This window comes from Manis pentadactyla, chromosome 9 (genome assembly GCF_030020395.1).
Source record: "Manis pentadactyla isolate mManPen7 chromosome 9, mManPen7.hap1, whole genome shotgun sequence".
NCBI classification, from domain to species: domain Eukaryota; kingdom Metazoa; phylum Chordata; class Mammalia; order Pholidota; family Manidae; genus Manis; species Manis pentadactyla.
Window position 1 is genome coordinate 123,541,573 of NC_080027.1, and position 17,067 is coordinate 123,558,639.

At 55.6% G+C, this 17,067-nt stretch overlaps 1 protein-coding gene across 3 annotated transcripts in view; it reads right to left on the bottom strand.

Moving 5' to 3' along the window:
• The window catches only part of SOX13 (SRY-box transcription factor 13), a 42,627-nt gene that overhangs the window by 22,611 nt on the left and 2,949 nt on the right, over positions 1-17,067 (bottom strand). The gene's annotated exons all lie outside the window — the stretch shown is intronic.

Consider the following 17,067-nt stretch of genomic DNA (forward strand, 5'->3'; position numbering starts at 1 on the left):
CCATGGTTGAGAAGATTCAACTCTTCAAACCTACTATTACTGAAATTTCATCCTTACGTCCAAGGTCACCCTCCTCTGGTGGGTCACAGCCATCCTGCTCCTGTGGACGGATGGCAAGGAAACGACCCTGACAGTCTGTGGACAGCATGAGGCCCTCTTGATGGGCCGGGGACAGACCAGTCAAGGGAGAAGGGGCTAAGGATGGAGGCGAAGACGGGCACGCGGAAGCCTGAGCCCAAGGCCTGACTGCTTCTGCAGCACAGAGGGTATGCCTCAGCCTTTCTCAGGGCTTTGACTTCCCCGTAGAAAGATGGAGAACCACAGTGAAGACCACCTATGACTGGCTGTGACAGAAAGAAAGGAAGCAAGAAGCAAGGAAGAAAGAGGTGTCAGCAAGGATGCGCACAGCTGCTGGTGGGAAGTAAAATGGTGCAGCCTCATGGGAAACAATACGGAGGTTCCTCAAAAAATTAAAGAGAAAACTGCCACATGACCCAGCAGTTCACCTCTGGGTCTACACCCCAAAGAAGTGAAAGCAGGGTCTTGAAATATTGTCCACCTATGTTTATACAGCACATTATTCATAATTGCCAAACAGTGGAAATGACCCACGTGTCCATGGAGGGACAAATGAATAAACAAAATGTGGTATAAATATATACAATGGAATCTTATCAGCCTTAAAAAGGAAATTCTGATACATGTTTCAACATGGCTGAACCATGAAAACATGCTACGTGGAATTAGCCAGGCACAAAAGGACAAGTACGTCATGACTCCACTGACATGAGGTACTTGGGATAGTTAAACTCATAGGGACAGAAAGCAGAATCAAGGTTACCAGGGGCTACGGAGAGGGGCGAGGGTAGAGTTGTTATTTAGTGGGTACGCAGTTTTTCGGTTAGGGAGGATGAAAAGTTCTGGAGATGGACGGCACTAATGGTTGTACACCGTGGATATACTTAGTGCCACAGAACTGCACAATTAGAAATGGTTAAAATGGTAAATTTTGTTATTGTATATTTTGCCACAATAAAAAAGGGATGAAGAACACGAAACTGCTAATAATTTGCACTTTCACAGCGCCTCTCATCTTGCAGCTGGGCAGAGGTGAGAACATAGACACAGGCTCACAGGCCAGGGACTCGTGTCAGACTGGCCGGGCGGCAGGGCGGGCGGCAGGCTGGAGACGGGCTCCCTTTGGAGAACCCCATGCTCACAAAGCCGTAATTAACGTCACTAACTGAAGTGTCTAGAAAAGGCCAGAGCCAGACAGTGTCAGACCTGCCCCCCCAGCCAGAAGGCCTTCCCCTCCTCTAGAACTATTACGGGCTTCCAGCTGCCACACAGAGACAGGTGTATTTAGGATTCCTCAGCAAGGAGAGAAAGGCATCTGGGGGCAGGAAGATGGGGATAGAGAAGAGATTTAGCTTCCCTTGAAGTCGTTTCCTTGGCTTTCCTGGAAATCCCTTCCTCTAATGTCCTTCATCGGACGGCAGTTTCAAGGAAAGCACTGGGCTGACCCCTGGGTTCAAGCACGGGGCTGCCCCAACTTGTATAAACCTGGGCGAGTTATCCTACTATTCGGGGCCTGTCCTGAGGTCCATGCGCAGCGACAAACGTGTAAGCGGGGGCCCTAAACCAGGTCTGTGCTAACCGAGGGCAGTGCCTGGGGCGGGAGGTTGGCTTGCCATTTCTATTTTCTATTACCGCTGCCTTGGCTGGTGAAAAATATCCTAATGCCCACTTTACGAGGAGCACGTCGCAGGGCTTCCAGTGTCTCTAAGGGCTGCCTGTGGTCTGTGGCCTGATTCAGGGTACAGGCCACGCTGACGCCAGTCCACAAGGGGCCCTCAGGGATTCCCTACAGAAACCAAGAAAAGCCACCGACATCATTGCCCATCTTTGTCCAGAGAGGGAGAGGGGAGCGCCCCCGCCCCCCTCGCCTCCCCAGGCCCTCGCTGCGCTCCTGCTGGGTCATTACGGCTGCTCTGCCCCCCTCCCCCACAGCCCGCCTCCGACCCAGGGGGTGGGGGTCAGTGATGGGGTCAGCGAAGGCGAGGAGCTCAAAACCAGCTCCGTTTCTTAGGAAGGATTTAACCCTCTCCCTCCCAGCTCAAGCCTGTCCACCCTCACAGGCCACCTATATGGAGGGAAAAGGTCTTTGCAGAGAGGATCAGACAGGCCCAGGAGAGGAGCTGAGAGCCCAGGGCAAATGAGCTCTGAGTCTGGGGGAGAAGGTCCGAGCCTGAGTCCTCCCTCTGGTGCAAACCCAGGGAGCAGTCCTGGGCAAGTCTTAAGTCTCTGAGCCTCAGTTTCCCCCATCTGTAAACTGGGAGGCAAATGCACACCCCTCGATTGCTAGGCACCTCAGCACAGTGATTTTCTAAACGTCAAAGCACGTCATACCGTGATGGTTTATAAAGCCCCATATGGAATAAAGGACACGGACGCCTTTGACTCACTGTGGGGGACCCAACACCCAGCCTTCCAAGGTCTGTCTTTGCCCTTGTATATGGAGTGAATTACTAGTTCTTCTCCCAGAGATAAAATTATAAGTGGGGGAGGGCACCAAGGTCTTGATACAAGGGAGAGATACAAGGGTGGAAAGCCCCTGATTTCCGCCTGCAGGTTGCACCCCAAATCAGCAGAAAGATAATGACAGCACCTGCCGTTCACAGAGTGCCACACGAGGCTGAGCACCTCACAGGTAATTTCTGCAACAACAAAACCCATTTTAGAGATGCGCACCTGAAGCTACGTGTAGAGGCAGAATCCCACCGGAATGTGCCCAACTCCAAGTCAAGCAAAAACCAATGCTCCCCACGGGCCCTCCAAACCCAACTAACCCCTCCTCCCTGAGGTCTGGGTGCTGAGGGGACCACCTTTGGTTCCTGCCAGGTTCCGTAGGCAGCTTCAGGGTCCAAAGGTTGAAGGCTGTTTATTGTTAAGAATTATTGAAATTCAAAACAGCAGCAGACTCACAGAACCCAAGAAGGGACTAACAGTCACCAAAGGGAAAGGGACTGGGGAGGGTGGGTGGGAAGGGGAATAAGGGGCATTACGATTAGCACACATAACGTGGGGGGGGCACGGGGAAGGCAGTATATACAGAGAAGACAAGTAGTGACTCTATAGCATCTTACTCTGGTGATGGACAGTGACTGTAATGGGGTGTGTGGGGGGGACTTGATAATGGGGGGAATCTAGTAACCACAATGTTGCTCATGTGACTGTATATCAATGAGACCATAAAAAAAAAAGTATTGAAATTCACCAGCAGTTGAGTTTTGTGAATGTAGATGTTCCGTGCCTCGAAGCAATCCCCACTACATGTAAGTTTCATAGGCTTTACAAAAATGCACCCCATTAAGAGTAGAACTGCCCCCTGAGCGATCAGTTTAAGAAGAGCTGGCACTGGGCAAGCAACAGAAGGCAGGGCCAGACTCTGAGCCAGACCGTCGTCTCTGCTACACCCGGCAATGCCCGCCGGCACTTAGCGTGTGAGAAGTTCACTCCCTGTCCTGGGCTGCTCCCCAAGCACCCGCAGGGCGGGCTCCGTGGCCCAGCCTACCTCCACCCCACCGCACCCCGCAGCGCTGCTCAAGGCCGGCGCAGCACCTGGGCCAGCAGCTCTCTCTCTGGTTTCTTTGAGTGAGTAGGTCACGCTGGTAACCAAACCACCACACCAACAGGAACAGCAGCAAATGCCCGGAGAGGATCCAGGCGCCGGACACTGTTCAGAACACTTTCCCAGGAAAGCTTTGCATTTAATCCTCCCAACACACAGGCCTGCTGGTCAGCGGCACTTCACGGCCGAGGAAGCTGAAGCACAGAGAGGCCAAGTAACCTGGCCAGTGCCGCACAACCATCAGCGTGTCACCGCTGGAGGAGGGAGGGGGTGGACGGCTGAGCGAGGTGTGAGAGCCAACCATCCACCCTCCCCACACTCCTATCCCAGATCCCACGGAGGCCGTGCTTGCCAGCCCCACACCCAGGCAGGCCCAGGGGAGCCACGCCATCTGCACCCCAACACAAGTACCAACCACACCACAACGGCCATGGTACTGGTATTGGCCCCACTCACGCTGAGCACTGCAATATATACGCCACCTCACTGAATCCTGGCACCCTTGTGAGGTAGGTATTTTTCTGCTCCCACTTTGCAGGTGAGAAAAAGAGGCCATAGGAAGGTTCCAGTATTTGCCAGAAATCAACACAGCTCAGCAGAGCAAGCAGAGCCAGCACTCAAACCCAGGTCTGACTCCACCTTGCACCTTGCAGCCTCCCGGCCCAAGGCTGCCGAGATGGAAGTGTCTCTGCCCTCCCAGTCTTGCCCATCGGCTGAAAGGCTTTGTAGCCACAACGCAGCTCCGCTGCCCATGATTCTGCCTCACCTACCCAGACAGGCTGCAGCTTCCCGGACCTCACCCAGTGACCTCACATAATGAGGTAACACTTACCCATTTCCTGAGTAGCATGTCTGTTCAAAAATATATCAGACCATTGCCTTTTAAAAAGACATCTAGATATTAATACTCCTGAATCCTGAACAACGTGTTTGCCCATTCATCAAGGAATGGCACATGCTGGATTTCCCAGGCAAGCTGGCCATACTCACTTGGATGCCAGAGGGTCCAAAGCCCAGGGCAGCGTGGATCATGAAGACAGGGAAGAGGAATGACTCCCCCTCCCCTCCAAGGGCAGCCAGCCCCACACCCTGGGAGCCCCCCAGCCCCAGCAGGAAGGGGAAGTCAGCACAATTTGATTTGAAGGCAGCAGTGTCTCTGAATGGGAAGAAAGAAACAGGGTTCCGCTGGAATTTTCACATAACAATGAAAGAGAAGTTTCAGTCTGAATGAATGAGCCACCCATTCTGAAACTTGTCTGAAATATTCTCTGGTTCCTCATTGTCAACCAAGTCCTAACTCCTTGGCCTGCCCTGACCTCGGCGCTCTCCACCTAACTGCAGTCTAAGCTAACGCCACCCTTCAGCAGGGCTCAGGGCTGGCAGGTCAGCCACCATTGTCACAGCACCTTACAGCACCTAGCACAGAGCTGGCCTGCGGACATTTGTCTTGGCAGGACACAGGGTTGCTGAGAGAGCCCGGAGTCTGGTGCTGGGCCCAGAGTACGTGCTCCATACACACTGAACTTAGCCACGCTGAAGTGAACCTTGGAGTTCATCCTTTCGTGAACCCCCGGCAAGGGCCTCAAGCTGGCTGGAAAGGAGGACGCCAACCCGGAGAACAGAGGACAAGCAACCCGCCTCAACGGAGTGGCCATCGGCGGTAGGAGGATAATAGTAAGACAATAGTCTGAGCCTCGCAGCTGGACACCGGGCCTGTTCTCGCCCATCACCCCTTTCCTCCGCTGCCCAACACACATTCTCTGCTCTGCTCTGCCCAGTGTCCCACAGAAGCTTCTCCTCCTTCCCATGGATCGCGTCTGCCCTTCAACCACCACCCAACAGCACCAAGCTGGGGACCTGGCCGGGACGCAAGGATGCACCACTTGACGCATTCGCTCTTCCCAAAGCAGCCAGTCTCCTCGCGGCCGTTGAGGGAGAGGCCATGGGACCAGCGCCCCTGACCCTGAGAGGTACCCCTCACGCCACAAAGCTCCCCGCCCTTCGGCACCACGGCTCCCCAGGGGACGCTGACCCCTTGAAGAACGGCTGAGGTAGCTACTTCTAGTCGAAGCCAAGGTTGGGAGAATTGGAAAATCAAGGAACAAATAGACCAACTTACGTGAGGGGCGGATGGAGGAAGGGGATTTGCTTCCAAAACTGGGGACAGGGACTGAGTCCAGGGAAGCATAGAGGCCAGCCTGGTGGAGGGGGTGCCACAGATGCTGCTCCTGTCCTCTCTGTTGTTTTCCGGGACCCCCACATAACCACCTGCACACGTACAGCCCAGGCGCCTGCAGAGCTCTATCTACTGCCCCAATCTTGCGGCTGCGGAGCTAAATTCCACCAGCTCAGCACTTCTACAGAAGGGGGTTGTTTTTTGTGCACCATTCTTTCCACAGAGGTGGTCCTCTTGCCCGCACCCCTCTTCCGGGGTCGTCGCACACATAGCTGCTCCCCTTCCCTCATAGGGGTCTTCCCAGGCTCACCATCTCGATAGACTAATAATGACTCAGTGTTCTGTGTGTCACCACCCTGACCCCATTTCACAGAGAAAACCTGGTGCCCAAGGCCCAGTGGGATGAGTGTGGGAGGGGAGCCCAGTCGCTCTGCTTACCAGAGCCATTTGGGTTCCCAGGGGGTAAGCCACAGCAGCCAGAAGGGCATCTCTCCACACAGGGCTAGGCTCGGGTTGGCCCCTTGTTAAGACTGTCCCCCAGCGAAGGCCGAGACACTACATAGTCAATCACGAATTGCTGACCTGTTCCTCTTTCCTGTCCAGCCTCTTGCCATGGCCCCTAAGAGTATTCCCCCAACACTAGAGAACAGAATGTGCTTGGCTGGAGACCTGGATGTCATAAACTGCTAATAACAAATTTTCAATCTGAAAAACAAAACAAGAGAAGGCCTGGCCCTTCCTTTCTGCTGCTCTGGTCCTCGACTCTGTTTCCTGCAAAGCCAAGAAGAGAAAGAAAGCACTCCTCTGGCCACAGTCAGAGAGAAAAATCGATCCCTCCCTCCCCCAGGACCCCTACAGACTCATTCCCCCCAACCAGCATCAGTGACCCTTCACAGTACAAAAAGCCAGGCCCCAGGGAGATGACTGTCTCTCATTTTGCTTTATCCTCAGGTTTACTGAGCACCTGCTAACGGCTAAGGACTGCGATCTGCATGGGAAGGCACACAGGTGAGGGGTGGCCACCGGGCAGGGTGGGGAGACTGGGCCCGTGTCCGCTCTAAAGAGCATGGCTGTGGCTGGCCTGGTCCTCTGTGCTCACCCAGGGAAGGCAGATCGATAGCAGGGAATACGGACCCGCTGCTCCCGGCCACCTGCCCTCCGAGAGAGGGGTCGGGGAAATGGGACAGGAGTGAGAAGGCAAAGAAAATAGCAAAACGCCAGAGCAGCCATCGCTGCAGAGAACAATAGTAAAGGCAGATCTGAACGTGCTGTGGGGGGGATGGATTCTAACATTGTGCTCAGTGTACGGGTGACATGCAAAGTGCACATAAACATGTGCATGGCCCTCGGAAAAAGCCACATGTCACTGATGCTCCTTCTGCTTCCCTCTTGGGCGGTTTCCAGGGCTACCTAGGAGGCTATCTGCCCGCCTGGCTGAGGATCCCAGAGTGCTGTCCCCCGGCCCAGCATTCCCCTGCACCGACTCCCCTCCTCGGCCTCACCGCTCCTCAAAGCCACCTGAGACATGCGAGTGTGTTAGAGGAAGAGAAAGCGGGGCTGTGCCCACGGGGCACTGGCCAAGGTGGCAGGTGAGCAGGAGCAGGGAAGGGAGAGGAATGGTGGCCTCTGCCAAGGCCAACATCCTTCCAGATCTGGTGTCAGATGGGCTCTAGACATTCCTCCCTGCCCCTAGGCCTTCCCATCACCAAGTCCTCAGAATCCACGGCAGGAGGCCAGGGGACGCTGCAGCAAGACCCCCGCGTGGGTTTCCACTTGTCCTGCACAGGGTCAGACATGCCACATCCCTGCAGACCTGCAGCCTCACGACTTGGACCAGTCCCTGCCTCAAATCTGTTTTCCTCATCCACAAAATGGGGGTCCTTCCTGACGTGAGATTTTGTGAGGCACCCCTTGATAAGCAGCACGGGAGGAGGCGCACGCGGAGGGCTCTGCTAAGCGCAGCTGTGGGGTTGTGACCACATGCCTGACCCCACATCTGGATCCCAACGCCACAACGATCCCCAGGGTGGCCATCCCCGTCCTCATCTATCACCGCAGCAGCACAGCATTCTAGTTTTATCCCGGGAGGGGTCAAAATGGTCCTTCCCACGTCACAGACGGGAAAAGCTGGTTCCCAGAGGTGAAGCGACAGGCCTGAGGGCACACGGGCTGGTCCAGGGCCTGGGTGTCCCCTGGCGCCCACTAGCCCCAGGTGCCTGACCGCCCCCTGACCATCAGGGCAGCACTAGAGAAAGTCAGAAGACACTGCAGGGGCTTCACCCACAGGGAAAGGCGGGATGGGGCTTCCCACCACTGCCTGATGCTGGGACCACCGGCGGCAGCCACCGTGGGGCCGGCTCCCTCCGCCGCAGTCCAGCAGGCCTGGCCAGTGCCCCGGGAAGGCTACCGTCTGGTCCTCCTGATCCTGGGCCTGCTGGCCTGACTGATCTGCCCAGAAAGTGGGCAGCCTGGCCCACTACCATAGAAAGTCACGGGAGGAAGGAGACAGGCCACAGTTTCCACGTCACAGATCTAGAGAGCAGGACGCAGAGAGCTGTCTGACCTGGACAAGACCACACAGAAAGTAACCCAGTGACTGTGAGGAGGGAGGTAAACACCGCCTGTCCATCAGCAGTCCCTCACCACTCGGCACACCTTTTCTCTAATCCTCTCCCAACCCCACGGTAAGGGAGACAGCACCCCATTTTATAGATGAGTGAAACGCAGCTCAAACAAATCAGGCCCAGGATCAAGATTCAAGCTCCAAATTTCAAATCCACATTGGACTCTAAAACTCCTTGGTGCTTTCACTAAACTATCCTGCTTCTCTGTACATCGAAGAATATTCCAGAGTGAGTGAGAGTGTTACTCATAAAGCACTATGGTGGGCGGGGAGGAACAAAGCTGCCAGGTGAGGCCTGACCTTGGCCTCTGACCCCGGTGCCAGTGGGGGATGAGCCCCAGCTCCCTCACCCAGCACGCGGCCCTCTGGTGTCACACGGCCACCCTCCAGCTGTCCTCACACACGCAGAATACGGGCACTTTCACACCTCTGGGCTCCGGCTCACACAACGCCCCTGCCTAGAAGGTCCTTCTCCTCCATGCTTAGCCAGGAACCCACACCCCACTCAAAGCCCAGCATGGACGCTGCCCCCCCTTTATACACCACTCCCCAATAATCCTGGAAGAGTTGACTGATTGTTCGTCCAGGGCATCCCAAAGCCCGTGGACATCCTCGGTCTCCAGGACTTGACTGGACTGCATTTATTTACTTACCTGTCCACTTCCTAGGCTCTGGCTAGATTTGAGCCCCTGGTACTCTCTCAGGGGCAAGGACAACAACGACCTTCTCTTATCAAGCCCTTTCTATACAGTAGGCATCATGCCGGCGTCTCTGTGCCTTCCACAGTCACAGCAGCCCCTCGAGGCAGGGAGTGTCACCCCCTCCAGCCTCCAGGTGAGGAAACCGTGCCCGCGGTGAGTTACTCACCCAGCCGCACACAGGCAGTCTGGCTGCTGCCCTAGATCCTCTTCCTTGCCTCCCCAGCCCTACTGCGGGGCCTGGCACAGGGTATGTGTTCAGAAAAGGTGTTTCACCAAGAGGGACGGAGGGAGGCCAGTGTCACTGCACTTGAGCCACAGCAAGCTCCAGATCCCACCTGGAGTCCCTTGGCCCAGGTACCCCTACTTCCCACCCCACCTTCCATCACTCCTGACACAGTTTCCATCTTCCGAAAGCTCCGTGTGGCTTTCCCATCTCCTCTCCGTTTCTCCCTTGGGTGCCCCAGCAGGCCCGAGGGGTCTTGCTGTCTTTCCAGAGGGAAACTGAGACCCCCAGAGGCCGCGTGGCCGGCTGCTCACAAGCAGGTCTCCTGCCCCTGGGGCTTCTGTATGGACTGGTTTTACCTCTGCCTCAAGCGGGAGAAAATGATCACTGCGATGCTGGGGTGTGTGGAGGTCAGCACCTACCCTCCCCTCAGTCCCAGCACCCTCTGGCTGACCTGGCCACTTCTCTGGGCAGGGCCAGAGAGGGGGAGGGGGGCTGCTCCCTAGGGCCAAGGAGGAGGAGACAGGAGCCCTTTGTGTCTGCAGTGCTCCTGAGACACCTGTTCTCCCTCCTGCCTGCAGTGGCCTCCCTCCCTCCCTCCCTCGCGGCCAGCCTGTGTGCGGCCTTGTTTATCCTGCAGCCCTGGCAGCCAGGCCCAGCCTGCTCCCAGCGTGGGGCTCCAGCAGCCCTGCCAGCACCTGCCCAGTCCTGGCAGCTTCGGGCTGCCGGCCAAGCACAATCACCCCGCTGTTGACACAGTTGTTGATTTTTGGGAGCACAGGGAGGAACGGGGCGGAGGGGGTAGGGGGTAGGGAGGAGAGAAGCAGCAAAGGCATTTAACGCCAGCCTGGCTAATTTGCAGTTGGCCCTGGCAATCCTGCCCCCACCCCCACAGCTGCCTGGGACAGGCCTGGGCTTCCAGTTCCCGGGCCGCTTGGGCCACACACCACAGTGTGCCCAAGTCCCACAAGAACCCACAGCGCCCCAGACCCCCATCCCACACAGACCCGTGCACCTGAGTGAGACCCATGCCCCCGCTTGCTGGCACACATAGCTCATAGCTGAACAAGGCCTCTGCTGCCAGGAGCCCTAGCCACCGTGTCTTTGAATGCCCGCCACTCCCCCTTCCCCCAAAGTCGCGATGCCCCCAGGTTCTTGGTGAGGGACAGGATTTGCCCTTGGAGACCCAGGTGAGGCGCCCAGAGACTTAGGGGATCTGCCCTTGCAATCTGTTTTTCTCTCACTTGTTCTTGCTAAGCCATCTTCTCCTCACCCTCCAGGTCCTTATGTGTGTCCTCTTACAGGGAGCCTTCTCTGACTGCGCAAATCTGATTGTGGTGCCCTCCCTCAGTGCTCCCAAAACATTCCACCCTGCACCTCCCTACCTTCACTTTTGTCAGTCAGCATCTAATTGATAATTTATGTCTCTTTATCTTGGTCAAAACTGTGTCAGAGCCCTGGCTGGTCCCCCTAGCCCCAGCAGAGACCCAGGCGCAGCCGTCAGGCAGGCACCGCTCCCCATCTACCCCAAGCTCCCACTCTGATAGTCACCTCTTGGGCTAATAAAGCCCAGGGGCTGGTTAAAAGGCTCCTGTGCTTCAGGAATCACCTGCTAATTTGCCACCAGCACAAGAATTTAGATTGGTAAATCCGATTAGCCTAAGTTATCTCCCCAGAGATCAACAGTGAGATCCTGAGTGACAAGGGACGGCTGGGTTTTGCTGAGGGGAGAGGGGGGGAAGGCACAGACCAGGAAGACCCTGTGGGCTGAAGGCCACGCGTGGGCCTGGGGTGGGGTGCGCACCTGAGGCCGGCCCTCCGCTCATCTGCACCCCCCTCCACCTCGCTGTGAGGCTTCCCTGCTCCATCCAGCCCTCCCCAGACCCCACCAGCCTTGATTCGGGAACCAGGTGGTCCCTTGCATCTGCGGCCAACTGACTCACACACAAGCCCTCCCCTCCATTCTGGTTCCCCATACTCCAAGTCATTCAATCCCCAGAAAGGGGTAACAAACAGCCAAAATCACCCCCCAAGTTGGGGTGTCATGCTGAGGAGTATGGATCTACGGCCAGGCAGAGCTGGTAAAAGAGGAGGAACATTCCACCATGAAAGCCGTAGGTCCCTGACACTGAGCAGTTCCAGCAGGGCCACCATGCACCGCTGCATACACTGTGCACTGCACAACTCTAAGAGCCCTGCTCACCCAAACTGGTGTACTTATTACAGCTTGGCTTCCTCTAGATACCAAAAAGGAGGCTCTCCTGCTACCTCCTCTGTCCCGGACAAGAGGCGACACAGATCCCTTCCCCTGTTCTCTGACCCTGTTTCTGGGCCAGGGTACCTGTGAGTGAGGGCTGAGTCCTTCACCCCGGCTGAGAGGAGAGGCCTCTGCCTCCCTGCCCCACCTGCCCCAGCTGGGGACCCCACTGGCTCTTTCCCTCCCCACTCCTCTCTTCCTCCAGCCCCTCATCCTGGCCAGACTCCCCATATCGTCCATTCCTGGTGGGGGTTGTGGTTCGCTGATCACAATGGCAGAGCGGGAGGAAACTGAGCTTACCGAGAGCGCAAGGAGGGCAGGAGGTGACTGCCCACTGCCCAGCCCCTCCCCAGGTAGTCTGGGGTGGACACCCAATCCACATGGGACACCAGAGGCTCCAGGGGACTGATGCTCAGAGGGAGGCACGAGTGGCCACCCCCCACCCCACCTCTCCTCAGCACCCCACCTGCTCTGACCCTCTCACTCTCCCCTTTCCTTCTTAACACTGGTCTAACATCCCCCGCACCTCCCTGGGGCCCTTAGAGGCGTAGCCTGGTCCCCCAGGGCCGGAGGGGGATGACCAAGGTCTCTGGAGTGCAGGGCCCTGCCTAGCTGCCTGGACACACAGCTGCTCATGTGCACACACACATGCATATGTGTGCACACAAACCCACAAACATGCACACCCTTCTCCACCAGCCAAGAAAAGGGGAGCCAGGCAAGCCAGAGAAAGAGCAGGGCTGGAAGGGCCCCTCTCTTCACTTTCAACAGCTCCCTGATCACTCCCCACCTGCCTCTGAGGCTCCTTCCAGCACCTCCCCACTAAGCTTACATCAGCCCTTCCTTCCCACCCACCCCACCTCTCAGGGGACAGGCCCAGAACTAAAGCCTCACGGGAGTGGATGGGTGACCGACTTCAGGCTCCCACAGCAGGGCTCGGGGCTGTTCTCTGAGCTTCACTCCCACACCCACACCAAGACAGAACCCTCTCCTCACCTCCCACCCAGGGGTGCACAGGGCCCACCTTAGGTGGCCAGGCGGGAGTTAACTCCACTGAGTCCAAGTGAGGGCAGCTTAAGCCAGGCTTCACTCCCTCTCCATGCCTCCTCCCAGGTGCCAGGGTCAAGGCAGGAGGCTACAGGCCTGGCCCCCAGCCCACCAGGGGGCCCAAGGGACCCACTCAGCTGTCATCCTGACAGGGTACTGGCCCAGTCCACAGGCTTCTTCCCCGATTTCCGCTATCACCCCTCCCACCAGGGACCCTCCTTCTGCAGAATCTTCTAGTGTCAGTCAGCCTCGACTCCTCTTGGTCTCCCAGAGAAAAAACACTACCTGTCCCGTTACACTGTCTGGCAGTTCCAGACAGATTTTAAATCGTTTCCATTCTGATTACAAAAGTAATACACATTGTTGGACTACTTTTGGAAACTACAGAAAAAAGAAAATACGTATGAGCAACAATTTTTTAAAAAGAAGTTAAAGGATTCTGGTCCAGGGTACGCCACCCCCAGCTGGAGGTGGCGATGGGTCTGCTTGGCCCGCTCTACCCCTGGCCTCTGACTGGCCATCCACTCTCATCTTGGACTTACGAAAAAATCCCCCAGCCCTGGCCATTCCTTCAAATGGCTGGACCTGGGCCCCCATGACACCCACCTCTGCCCCAACTCAGCACAGGGCCTCAGATGGTCAGCAGGGCACCTCGGCGCGCCAACAAGCGAAGGACCCAGCCCCAAGGCCCCCCACCCCCTTTGGGGGGGTTGGGAGGGGGCTGGGACCAAGGGCCTCTGGGAACTGGTTCTCACCCCATCCAGTTCCACAGGCTGCACATTCCATTCTGAGTCAGGCAGGGGGCGGGGCCTGGGGGAGGTAAAGCTGGTGGTGGGGGAGAACAGGCAGGCCTCCTCCAGAGCGGATCCCCGGGGGAGCTCCAGGCCTGGCAGGGATCAGACCTAAACCACCGGCCCAAGGGAGCCGCGTTCCTGCTCGGTCTGCGGCTCCTGCCCCTTGTCCTCTCAAGCTGAAAAACTGATAGGCTACTTTGGACATGTCCCCAGAAGACACCGGGGGACAACGTGGGGGGTAACACTAACCCTCCCCCCAACCCAGCCACAATCCCCTTGGCTGCATATGGAGCTTTGTGCCAAGGCCATTTAAATGCTAAGGCCACTGCTGGAGGAGGGGAGTCTGAACACTGTATCAAAGGAACTGAATTCAGATTTGATGTTGTGTGTAAGGTTTCCTGGTGTGACCAGAAGGGCTGGAGTCGTGAATGCTATTTAGGAAAAACGGGGGCAGCTAAGATACCGTCCCCACTTCTTTCCTCTCAACCACCCCACACACACTCCTACTACCAAACACTCCTGGCTGGAACCCTCATCCTTTGGGTAGGAATCTCAGGCCCTGCTGCGCTCCCAGTTCATTCCCACGTGCGCAGTCAGCGAGATGCTCGGCGGCACACAGCACTTCCGGGGCCGTGCCCGGACTTCACTTGCCCACAGCCGACCTTGGGAGGAGGCATATCCCAGCCACTTCCTCCTCACCTCACAGCCTCAGTGGTGTGACCACTGTCACTGTCCCATCCTCCCTGGCAGCACCTAGGAACACCAGGGGCGCAGGGGGTAAGGAGGCGAAGTACAGTGTTCCCGGCCCCTCCCAACAGAGGCAGAGGTCCTGTGCTGCGGACCACACAGAGCAGACAGAAACCTTTTCCCAGGGACGCCGCATGAGCCTTCAGCAGCCCAGGGTTGAGCAGGGATGCTTTCGTGGGTCTCTGGCTAAGGTCCACGACACAGAGCAGGCACTCGGGCTGAACTGGATGCACCCCCCTCCTGCACTCTCACTGTATCCCTGTTGCTCAGAGACAGTATTTGAACTTTTAAAAGAAACAGAGTCTCCTCTGATCAGAGCAGCTGGCAGAGGTTGAAGGTGGCCCTGCTGAGCTGGCCTGTAACTTATCTAAATCTAAATAAGTCTTTCCCAAGTTGTGGGAAGGAGGAAGAGGCAGTCAAAATGGGGAGTCACCCAGGCAAAGGTGCCCCCCAAACCAAGGCACGCCTTCCTACTCAAAGGCAGGGTGACAGGGAGGTGACAAGGGACGTGGAAGCGAGCACCATGGGTCCTGGTCCCCTGCCATTGACGGGCACTGTGACAGCTTTCCTGGCCTAGCAAAGGGTGAGGACTGCAGCGAGTTCAGGCAGGACTGAGCCCTCCTAAGCAAACACTGAGCACAGAAGTAATTCCCATTCAAAGCACGATTTACTGTGGGCCTGGTCAGGCCTTCACAGCACAGAGCCCTTTTCAAACACTCAGCTTCACCCCTGAATATGGCTGGGGGAGGGGGCCTGCCCACACAGCTGCATTTGAATTCCACTCTTTCCAGTGGCGTCAGCTTCCTGGTGACCTACTGGGAGCTGCCCAATTAGGGCGAACCTCAAAGCAACCCTAGAGAGGAGAAAATCTGTGTAGAATGAGTGAGTGTCAGCTCCTCAAGAGCAGGAACCGCTGAATCCTCTGTAGTAGATCTGGCTCAAGCAAACACTTGTCTGTCAACAGCAAAGCCCGGCCCTCCACCGCTCATAGTACACTGCTGCGGACTGAAGGGGACGTGAGTTTTAAGAGGTTAAGTATTGTCGCTGTTACTGTCCCATTTCACAGATGGGAAAATGGAGGCTCTGCAATCGTGATGAACACCTCTCCTGACTCTAAATCCCTCTTACTGTAGACATGATGTTAGCCTGACTCTGCTAATTATCAAAGTGGCAAAATGTTTAGGATAGGGCTGCCCCTACCAGGAGGAAATATGGGAATAAGGATGTATTTGGAGGCCAAGATAATTCCAAAGAAAGCAACACTGAAACTGTCCTTCACCATCACTGATCCCAGCGCTCCTGAGCATGAAATCTGAGTTGGGGGGGGAAGGGCCCTCTCTAGGCAAGAGCTGACCACCATGTTTTGCAGTGGCACATTAGTGCAGCCTGCTGGCTCTGATTCCAGAATGGCCTCCCGTCCACCGCCCTATCCAAGTCATCATCTCAGGTCGGAATCAGCTTCCCAGCTAACCTGCTTCCATTCTTGCTCTCCTTCCAACTATTCTCTACTTAGCAGCCAAACCAATCTCTTTAAATTTTTCCCCACTTTTAAAAGTAATTCATGACCATTGTACCTTAGGAAAAAATCAACGGACAATAAAGAAGGAAATAAAAGTCACCCATATGTCTGGCATCTAGAATTAACCTCCATAAACAATTGACACCGCCTTCTATGTATGTATGCATGATGAGCATGTGTACACATGTAATTATCTTTACAAAACTGCTACTATACAATAGTTTTGTATCGTTTTTTTCACTTTTTATCATGCACATTGTCCAGGTTATAAGCTATTCTTTTCTGACTGTGCTTTTTGCATTTGGGTGTTTGGGGTATAGTTGATACTTGCACATGGTACTTTATTTATTAAGGATGAAAGGGTCTACAATGAAAACACCATCTTTCCTCCATCCCATCCCTCCAGCCACCATTTCCCTCCCCTGGGGAAACTCTGATTACCTTTTTTGCTTACCAAATAATCCTTTAAAATCATCAATCACATCCATTCACTCTCTTTAACACCCTCCAATGGCTTTCCATTGCCCTGGCCATAAAATCCAGGGTCCTAACCAGTCCGACCAGGTACCCTGTGACCAGGCTCTGGGCCTGCTCTGATTTCTCATCTCCCCCTGCAGCCACATTGCTGTTGCGAACCCTGGCCTCTGGGATTCTTCATGTGCTGTTCCTTCTGCCTGGAATTTCCTTTCTTCAGGTCTCTCTGTGCAGCTCCTCCTTCAGACTGAAGTGTCCTCTCCCTGGGGCAGCTCTCACAGGCCTGCCTCCACATTTCATTCTCTGTCACACCACCTGTTCTAGTTCTTTCACATCACACAGGATCTAATATTGTCTTGGATACTTATTTCAAGTTATGTATTGCCTGCTTCCTCCCACTATGAAGAAGGCTCCTAACACTAACCTGTCTTGCTCACTCCAGAAGCCTCATTGCCTGGGGCAGGGCCTGGCACATAATAGGCGTTCAACAAATTTCTATCAAAGGAATGAAGGGGGGGACGGCAATGCTGGTTCTCATCACCAAAAACAGCCCACTTGCAGGCTCTCCAAGCGCCGAGAGCCGCACCCCTAGCCATCTTCCCCAATGCCTGGGGTGATGGCTACAGGGTCAGAGAAAGAAGAGGATTGGGTTGTCCAAAGCAGCAGCCACCTACTCTTCCTCCCTGACACCCAGCTCACCCCTTACTTGTGCTGTGCCTTTGCAGAGCCCAGAATCTGACAAGGAGCTTGGGACAAACCCGAATTCCTAGAAAACACTCTAACTGCAAGTGATAAGTTGAAGGCCAGACTTTTGCCCCTTGCTTACCCCCAAATCCCACATGCAATCTGTCCAGGCTGCTGGGATATTCCAGGTT